Source organism: Microtus ochrogaster, chromosome 4 (assembly GCF_000317375.1).
Source record: "Microtus ochrogaster isolate Prairie Vole_2 chromosome 4, MicOch1.0, whole genome shotgun sequence".
NCBI classification, from domain to species: Eukaryota; Metazoa; Chordata; class Mammalia; order Rodentia; family Cricetidae; genus Microtus; species Microtus ochrogaster.
In genome coordinates this window covers 40,130,861-40,140,705 of record NC_022011.1, presented here as the reverse complement: position 1 = coordinate 40,140,705, position 9,845 = coordinate 40,130,861, and the positions used below count along the sequence as shown (strand labels likewise).

Below are 9,845 nucleotides of genomic sequence, written 5' to 3'. Positions count from 1 at the left end.
GGAGTCTGAGCTCACTTCCTGTTCCTCCCAGCATTCTATTCTGCCTACTCCACCCACCTAAGGGATGGCCTATCAAAATGGGCCAAGGCAGTTTGTTTATTACCAATGACCTTCCTCCATCAACAGCCCACACCAAGCTCCCGCAGAGGGCTGCAGCCAGCCCTGCAGTATGAGCAACAGTGCACTGACAGACTCCAGCACGGCTCAGTACTGATGTGTCTGATGTGAGTACTGTGGAGGCTGCTGGGAGGTAGCTGAGTATCCCATGCTGCTCTGGGGCTGTGATGTGCTTGGTCCAGGGTTGGGATAAGCAGCATGTGGATTGGAATGCTGATAGTCGGAGGTCATGTTGAGTCCACCTGAGGTAGTAGTAGGAGAGACAACTCTCACTTTTTTCAAGGGTGGCCCCTGTGTGTGGCCACTGTCCTGGTTCCCTGGATGGCCAGTTCCATTAGTGTGGTTATTGCCCTGCTGCTGCTGCTGCTGCTGCTGCTGCTGGTGGTGGTGGTTCTTTTTGTCTCCTTTGTCATCAGGTTCTTCTTCTGTTAAAAATTCTCATTTGGGGTAAGGGATCTGACAACTGGCAAAAACATCTGACGTGGGAAGTGGGTCTTCTAGTGAAAGACCCTCTGGACACCCCCCCCCCCAGAACCCGCAGCTGGCCTGCTCTCATGAGAACATCCCGCCTGCTTAGGGGAAACAGGATGCCTATAGCCAGCATATGTGCCAAACTTAGAATATCAGCAGGTCACAAAAGAAACAATTCCTCCTATGAAAGATCCCAGCTAAGCTGCGGTAATGTCATTTCACAAGGCTTTTTGACGAACAGATGTAAGTACAGAGTGAGGTCAGGGTCCCTGGCTGTAAAGCAGGCTATCTATATCCATAGAATAGGATAAGACAGGACATCAATTAACAGGAAATCTGCTGCCATACATCTGTGCTGGGAAAGGAAAAACCACCTATGCCCCTTGCCCCATTCCAACTGACCACTAACCACGCATTTGCTTCTGTAATCTGCTTCTGCTGCCCTCTTTCCTATTGAAAGACCCCCCGCCAAGTTTGTTAAACAACTTAGCACCTGAAATGCCATTTTGCAAGGCTTAATATCCAGGGTTTAAACAAAGGGCAGTTTTAGAAGCTGCCAAAACGAGATAGGGACCCCTGTGGCTTGGGCCAGGGGGAGGACCGGGGGAATACCAAGAATGTGGCTGGGCGTCGGGGGACGGTGGAAACCCTGTCTCCCCTAGATAAGAGCCAAGGCAGCCCACGGCTGAATTCTCGGAAACTAGGGACCTTGCCCCGCTCTGAGCTCGGCCACATTCAAACTGACCAATGAAAACCCTGTAACTACGCTTCTCGCTTCTGTACCAGCGCTTTTGCTGCCCTACCCCATAAAAACCCACTGCCCCAACCTGAAGGTGCGCAAGTCCTCCGAAAGGATTTGTCGCCCACAGGTACCTGTGCCCACCCAATAAACCTCTTGCTGTTTGCATCCGCATGAGTGGACTCGCTGTTCCTTGGGAGGGTCTCTCCAGACTGAAAGGCAGCCCATCTTGGGGGTCTTTCACTAGGAAGTAGGGGTCCTGCATGGCCTGCTCTGAGGTAATTTGCTTTATTGGGTCCATAGTGAGCAACTTCGAAGCAAGTGGAATGCTTTACTATCAGGTTTAACTTTATGCTTTCCCATATACTTGATAAGGCTGCAGTTGGTGTACGTATTTCTTCTGAAATCTTAAATTAATGTTGAATGTTTGGGCATCTTTTTTAATATCTTCCCAATCTTTATCTGCAGGGAATCCCATTACATTGAATATTCTGCCCAGCTGGTCATGGTGATAAGGATTACTAGTTTTGATGTCCTCTTGTCGACAGTGAAATATTGGTTCTGACGTTAGTAGTTCTGCAAATATACACCCTATAGCCCAAATATCAATTGCTTTGGTATAATGTCATGCTCCAAGGAGTAATTCTGGAGCTTGGTACTAGAATGTTACAACCACTGGATCCAAATCTGCTAAAGGCTTCAAAGGTGAATTAAATAATAGGGCAAAGCCCATGTCAGCAATTTTTACTCTTCTTCGCTCAGGACCTTCACCCATAACTAAAATATTAGCAGGTTTTAAATCCCTATGTAACACCCAGTTGGCATGAAGATAATGAATCCCATCTAGGATCTGGTACAACAGTGACTTCCCCAATCCCCGAGGTAACTGAACTGGCTTCTTGTTGGCTTTTGAAGCTCTGTGAAACTTAATCATATGCCAGAGGTCATGTTCAGCATTGTCAAAGAGAAAGCTTGCGATCAGCATGAGACAGTTCTGAAGAGAGATGACGTTTGGGTGCTTAAGCTCTCCAAGTAATGCTATCTCTCTGCATGCTGATATAGAGATTCCAGTTCCTTCTGTTTGTTTTTATTAAATATTTATTTATTTATTATGTATACAATATTCAGTATGTGGATGCCTACAGTCAGGAAGAGGGCACCAGACCCCATTACAGATGGTTGTGAGCCACCATGTGGTTGCTGGGAACCGAACTCAGGACCTTTGAAAGATCAGGCAATGCTCTTAACCTCTGAGCCATCTCTCCAGCCCCCCTTCTATTTGTTTTAAAGTGTAGTCTTTATCGTCCTTCCCATCTTTCTTCTTCGCCTTGTAGACATGCCCGTTAAGTGCCTCGACCAACTTTGCAGCCTTCATATTCAAACAGGTCCTCGACCCGCTCCCGTTCGCTGCTCAGCTTCACTTTAAAGTCATAGCCCATTGTCACAGCCTCCGAGGCCGGGGTGCTGGGGTGGGGGGCCGAGGGCAGCGGTGAGACTGGGCTGCGCGGCAGCTGCAGCCACAGCCCCCGAGCTACACTCGCCGGCCGCAGCACCAGCCCGCCGTGCGCGGCGACGGCAGGAGGCCCCGCGCGGGCCTCGGGGACATCCAGGGGAGACCGGGCGGTCCCTGCGGGCGAGCGACAGCCGAGGGACGCGCTGGGGACGCGGAGCGGCGTCCGCCCTTGTGGAGCGTGGCTCGTGCGCGGTTGGCCGCTCGTACTGCTACGGGCACTGGGCCACCACTGCAGGCTCTGCTCGTTGCCCACACGCGTCCGCGCCTCACCTTCTCCCACAGGCGCTCACTCACACTCAGGCTGCCATTAGCCCCGACAGTGCACTTTTCTTTTTGAGAGATCACTATTGTGGTATTTATCAGTTGTGTGTAAATTCATGTCTCCACCTAGGCTGAATTCAGATCATAGACAAATGTGTGACTAAGTAACATGCCCACTTTAATCTAATGTGGAACTAAAGTTATGGTGCATTGATATGTTTATTTGTGTATACACTTGTGTTTTTAAGCTGTTTTATCTTATTTTAGGTAGCTCCCAGCTGGGTCCTCCTTAAGCTAAATGGGCAGCTTTTGGCCATATGACTTGAAGTCATTTCAACACTGCCATATTTACAATCTTGGGACCATGATAGTGGCTAAATTCTTGGGCTCTGCTCTCACACATCTTGGTTCAAATTTTGATCTTTCAAAGTGACATGACATTGGAATTGAACCCTGAGAAGCTCAATTAATTTTCTGATCTGTAAAATGTGATAAGACCAAGGATTTATTACAACATGTGTTATGAACATGCAAAATATGGCAGATTAGCTCATGAGTCATTTTTTAACTGTCTATGGGGGATTGTTTTTGGCAGTAACAGAGGAGGCAGGCTCCTTTAAGACCCTTTGCCAAACTTTACCTCACTACATTCTCTCTTCATTCTTTTTTTATTGACTTTTATTGATCTCTACATTTTTCTTTACTCCCCTCCCTGTCTCTCCCCTCCCCTCCAATTCTTTCCCATGGTCCCCATGCTCCCAATTTATTCAGAAGATCGTATCTTTTCCTACTTCCCATGTATGTTTCTCTTAGGGTCCTCATTGTTGTCTAGGTTCTCTGGGATTGTGAATTGTAGGCTGGTTTTCTTTGCTTTATGTCTAAAAGCCACTTTTGAGTTAGTACACATGATATTTGTCTTTCTGGGTCTGGGTTACCTCACTCAATATGATGTTTTCTAGCTTCATCCATTTGCCTGAAAATTTCAAGATGTCATTATATTTTTCCTGCTGTGAGTAAATGTACCACATTTTCCATATCCATTCTTTGGTTGAGGGGCATTTGGTTGAGGTTCTGGCTATGACAAACAATGCTGCTATGAACACAGTTGGGCACATGTCCTTGTTGTTCAATTATGCATCCTTTGGGTATATACCCAAAAGTGGTATTGCTGGGTCTTGAGGAAGGATTTTTCTTAATTTTCTGAGAAATCACCATACTGATATCCAAAAAGGCTATACCAGTTCGCACTCCCACCAGTAATGCAGGAGTGTTTCCTTTACCCCACATCCTCTTCAGCATAAGCTGTCATCAGTATTTTTGATCTAAGCCATTCTTACAGGTGTATGTTTTGAGTTGCACTTCTCTGATGGCTAAGGATGTCAAGCATTTCCTTAAGTGTCTTTCAGCCATTTTAGATTCTTCTGTTGAGAGTTCTCTGTTTAGGTCTGCACCCCATTTTTATATGATTATTTGTTTTTTTGATGACAAATTTCTTGAGTTCTTTGTATATTTTGGAGATCAGACCTCTGTCTGATGTGGAGCTGATGAAGATCTTTTCCCATTTTGTAGGCTGTCGTTTTGTCTTGTTGACCATGTCCTTTGCTTTACAGAAGCTTTTCAGTTTCAGGAGGTCCCATTTATTAATTGTTTCTCTCAGTGTCTGTGCTGGGGTTCTATTTAAGAAGTGGTCCCCTGTGCCAATATGTTCAAGTGTACTTCCCACTTTTTCTTCTATGAGGTTCAGTGTTGCTGGCTTTATGTTAGGTTTTTGATCCATTTGGACTTGAGTTTTGTCCATGGCAATAGATTTGGATCTCTTTTCATTCTTCTACATGTTGATATCCAGTTATACCAGAACCATTTGTTGAATATGCTTTCTTCTTTTTATTTTATATTTTGCATCTTTGTCAAAAGCAGGTGTTCGTAGGTGTGTGGATTAATATCTGGGTCTTCTGTTCAGCTCCATTGGTCCTCCTGTCTGTTTTTATGCCAATACCAGGCTATTTTCAGTACTGTAGCTCTGTAGTAGAGTTTGAAGTCATGAATTGTGATGCCTCCAGAAGTTCCTTTATGAATAGGATTGTTTTGGATACCCTGGAATTTTTGCTTTTCATATGAAGTTGATTACCATTCTTTTGAGGTCTGTGAAGAATTTTGCTGGGATTTTGATGGGCATTGCATTGAATATATAAATTAGTTTTGGTAAGATTGCCATTTTTTTTACTATGTTAATTCTACCTACCCAAGAGCATGGGAGATCTTTCCATTTTCTGGTGCCTTCTTCAATTTCTTTCTTCAAAGATTTAAAGTTCTTGCCATACAGGTCTTCCACTTCTTTAGTTAGTGATACTCCAAGATAGTTTATGCTATCTGATTTCTTTCTCAGCCCATTTATCATCTTTGTAAAGGAGGGCTCCTAATTTTTTTGAGTTAATCTTGTATCCTGATACATGACTGAAATTGTTTATGAGTTGTAGAAGTTTCTTGGTAGAATTTTTTGGGTTGCTTATGTAAGCTATCATATCATCAGCAAAAATTGGGAGTTTGACTTCTTCTTTTCCAATTTGTAACCCCTTGATCTCCTTTTATTGTCTTATTGCTCTGGCTAGGACCTCAAGAACTATATTGAATGGATATGGACAGAGTGGACAGTTTTGTCGTGCTCCTGATTTCAGTGGGATCACTGTGAGTTTCTCTCCATTTAGTTTGATGTTGGCTGTTGGCTTGTTGTATATTGCCTTTATTATGCTTAGGTATATTTCTTGAATCCCTGCTCTCTCCAAGACCTTTATCATGAAGGGATGTTGTGTTTTGTCGAAGGCCTTTTCAGCATCTAATGAGATGATCATGTGGTTTTATTTTTCAGTTTGTTTATATGGTGGATTACATTGACAGATTTTCGTATGTTGAACCGTCCCTGCATGTCTGGGATGAAGCCGACTTGATCATGGTAGATGATGGTTCTGATGTGTTCTTGGATTTGATTTGCCAGTATTTTATTTAGTATTTTTGCATTAATGACCATGAGTGATATTGGCCTATAATTCGTTTTCTTTGTAATGCTTTTATGTGGTTTGTGTATCAGGGTAATTGTAGCCTCATAAAAAGTGTTTGGCAGTGTTCCTTCCATTTCTATTGTGTGAAATAATTTGAGAAGTGTTAATATTAGTTCTTCTCTGAAAATTTTGTAGAATTCTGAGCTGAAACCATCTGGTCCTAGGCTTTTTTGGTTGGAAGTCTTTTGATGACTGTTTTTTTTAAAGGGATTTGTTGATGTCTTTCAATTTTTATTTGTGTTTTCCTCCATTTCCTTGAGGAAATTTTTCATTTCCTCTTCAAGGACCTCAAACATTCTCTTAAAGTTATTTTTTAGGTAATTTTCTTCTGATTCATCTAAATTTGGTTGTTCAAGTCTTGCTGTTGTAGGGCTACTAGTTTTTATTCGTGTCATGTTGTTCTTTGTGGTGTTGTGTGTGTTCTTACCTTGTCTGCCCATCTTTTCTTCTGATTAGTATAGTTGGGGCTGTGTCTCTGGTGATTAATCTTCCAGGTGTCAGTGGATCCAAGGCTCAGATGGTTGCTCTTTATGGTATAGTCAGGGCCATGGTTCTGGTCACTCCATGTTCTTTGGAGGTCACTCAGCATTCCCAAGGTCACTCTGCAATATGGGATGTCATTTGGGCCTGCTCCCATGGAAATTCCTTGCTTGGGGATGTTTCTGATGAGGTTGGTGTCTTAGGCCTTCTCTGGCAGAGTTGCTGCCTCAGGTCTGCTCTGGCAGAGGTCACTGGACTGGGCCTGCTCCAGTGGATGTTGGTGGCTCAGGTCTGCTCCAGCAGAGGTCACTGACTCTTGCCTGGTCCAGCAAAAGTCTCTGGTTTATGCCTTTTCCCTCAGTGGTGACTCCCTTATACTTACTTCTGTGCCAGTTGTTGCGTCAGGCCTGCTCCAGTGGGGTCACTGGCTCAAGCCTGCTCCTGGGGAGGTCACTGCCTTGGGCCTGCTCTACCTTAGGTAGGTGGCTCAAGCCTCTTCCCACACAAGTTTCTGACTTTGGCCTGTTCCCTTGGAGGTCCCCGACTTTCACCCAGTTCTGCAGAGGTCTCTGACTTGGGCCTGCTCCTTCAGTGTTCGCTCCCTTGTACCTGATCCTATGGAGTTCACTGCCTTAGGCCTGCTGCAGCACAGATCACTGGCTCAGGCCTGTTTCCACAGATATCCCTGACCTGCTTAGGCCTGGTCCTGCAGAGGTCTCTGGCTCTGGCCTACTCCCTTGGAGGTCCCAGACTTGCACCTGAACCCATAGAGGTCTCTGGCTCTGGCCTTCCTCTTCATTTTTGAGTATGTCCAGCTCCCTCTTTTACATAAATGGTGATTTAAATAAATAAAGGTCATCTTTGCAGACAGAAGTTTCTCTCCCACCCAGTCCATAGCCATTCAGTCCCAAAGAAACACACAGAGGCTTATGTTAATTATAAACTGTTTGGCCTATTAGCTCAGGATTATTATTAACTAATTTTTCCTTTTCCCCCTTTTTATACATTTTTTATTGATATGTATTGAGCTCTACATTTTTCTCTGCTTTCTGCCCTGCCTCCCTCCCTTCAACCTTCCCCCAAGGTCCCCATGCTCCCAATTTACTCAGGAGATCTTGTCCTTTTATACTTTCTACTTCCCATGTAGATTAGATCTATATAAGTCTTTCTTAGTGTCCGCATTGTTGTCTAAGTTCTCTGGGATTGTGGTTTGTAGGCTGGCTTTCTTTGCTTTATGTTTAAAAACCACCTATGAGTGAGTGAGTACATGTGATAATTGTCTGTCTGTATCTGGATTACCTCACTCAAAATAATGTTTTCTAGCTCCATCTATTTTCCTGAAAATTCAAGCTCTTGTTATTTTTTTCTGCTGTGTAGTACTCCATTGTGTAAATGTACCACATTTTTCTTATCAATTCTTCGATTGAGGGGCATTTATGTTCTGGCTATGAGAAACAAAGCTGCTATGAACACAGTTGAGCACATGTCCTTGTGGCATGATTGAGCATCCTTTGGATATATACCCCAAAGTGGTATTATTGGGTCTTGAGGAAGGTTGTTTCCTAGTTTTCTGAGAAATCACCACACTTACATCCAAAGGGGTTGTACCAGCTTGCATTCCCACCAGCAATGCAGAAGTGTTCCCTTTTCCCCACAACCTCTCTAAGCATAAGTTGTCATGACTGTTTTTGATTTTGGCCATTCTTACAGGTGTAAGATGGAATCTCAGAGTTGTTATGATTTGCATTTCTCTGATGACTGAGGATGTTGAACATTTCCTTAAGTGTCTTTCAGCCATTTTAGATTCCTCTGTTGAGAGTTCTCTCTTTAGGTCTGGACTCCATTTATTTTTTATTGGATAATGTGATCTTCTGGTGTCCAATTTCTTGAGTTCTTTGTGTATTTTGGAGATTAGCCCTCTGTCTGATAAGGTATTGATGAAGGTCTTTTCCCATTCTGTAGGCTGTTGTTTTGTCTTGTTGACTATGTCCTTTGCTTTACAGAGGTCCCATTTATTAATTGTTTCTCTCAGTGTCTGTGCTTCTGGGGTTATATTTAGGAAGTGGTCCCCTGTGCCAATGTGTTCAAGTGTACTTCCCACTTTCTTTTCTATATGGTTCAGTGTGGCTGGCTTTGATCTATTTGGACTTGACTAATTTTTCAACTTAAATTAACTCATAATTCTTGTCTATGTTTAGCCACAAGGCTAGGAGCCTTTTCTCTGTGCAGCATTCTCATCTTGTTTCCTCTGCATCTGGATGATGTCTGACTCTCTCTTCCTCTTGCAAGAATTTTCCTCTGGTTGCCCCACCTATACTTCCTTTGTGACTACTGGCCAATCAGTGTTTTATTAAACCAATACAAGTGACAACTCTTTACAGTGTACCAGAGCATTATTCCACAGCACATCTTTTTTGACCATTCTACGATCAAATTTGATTATTTATTTGACCTCCAATCCCTAGATTTTCTTCCAGAGATGCTTGAGTTTCAAGATGTTTGATTTAATATACATCAGGGGGTTGTCAGATATCAGCAGAAGGTCTAAGTTACCATGTGTTTCTTTTTCTCACTGAGATGATCACCTGCCTGCAATCTCTGCTCCTCTAGGCTCTCAGAGAGCCTTATCTACCAGGTACCAGAGCCTTGACACCATGGCCATTTCCTGGATTTCATTATCCTGGCTTCCATATGTGATGTGTGATTCAACTCTCACTGGATAAAGTTCCAAGCTGCATTCCAGGAAACACTCAAGATCAGGATTGATCAAACATTGTGTGCCTTTCTGTGTGGCTTCACATTCTTTTTCACACTAAGGACAAAACAAAAATGAAAATCCTACTTCTGTAAACTACATTACAAAATCAATGTCTGCTTTATAAGCATGCATGAATCTCTGCTCCCTGTTGGAATTAAATCACATAAATATTCCTTGCAAATGTAATGTGTGATGTGACTGTACATTTTGGTTTTCCCAGGAAAAGCTTGATATAGAACTGTTGTACTGACATAATTATTACACAGCTAACCATCTACTCTCAAACATTAGAATAAACAATAAACTATAGGGTCCTTCTAAGTACGTATACGTATGTTGGCAGATAATTAAATAGTGGCACCGTGTGACTTTGAAGTTCTGAAATAGTTTCAGACCCAGTTAACTTTCCTCTTTCTTTCTCTCTCTGTGTGTTTCAGTCCCTAAGATTTT

General features: G+C 43.2%; 1 pseudogene; it reads right to left on the bottom strand.

The window, feature by feature from the left end:
* Window positions 1-204: 204 nt before the first annotated feature.
* LOC101979526 lies at window positions 205-2,766 on the bottom strand (annotated as a pseudogene).
* Between the last annotated feature and the right edge of the window lie 7,079 nt (window positions 2,767-9,845).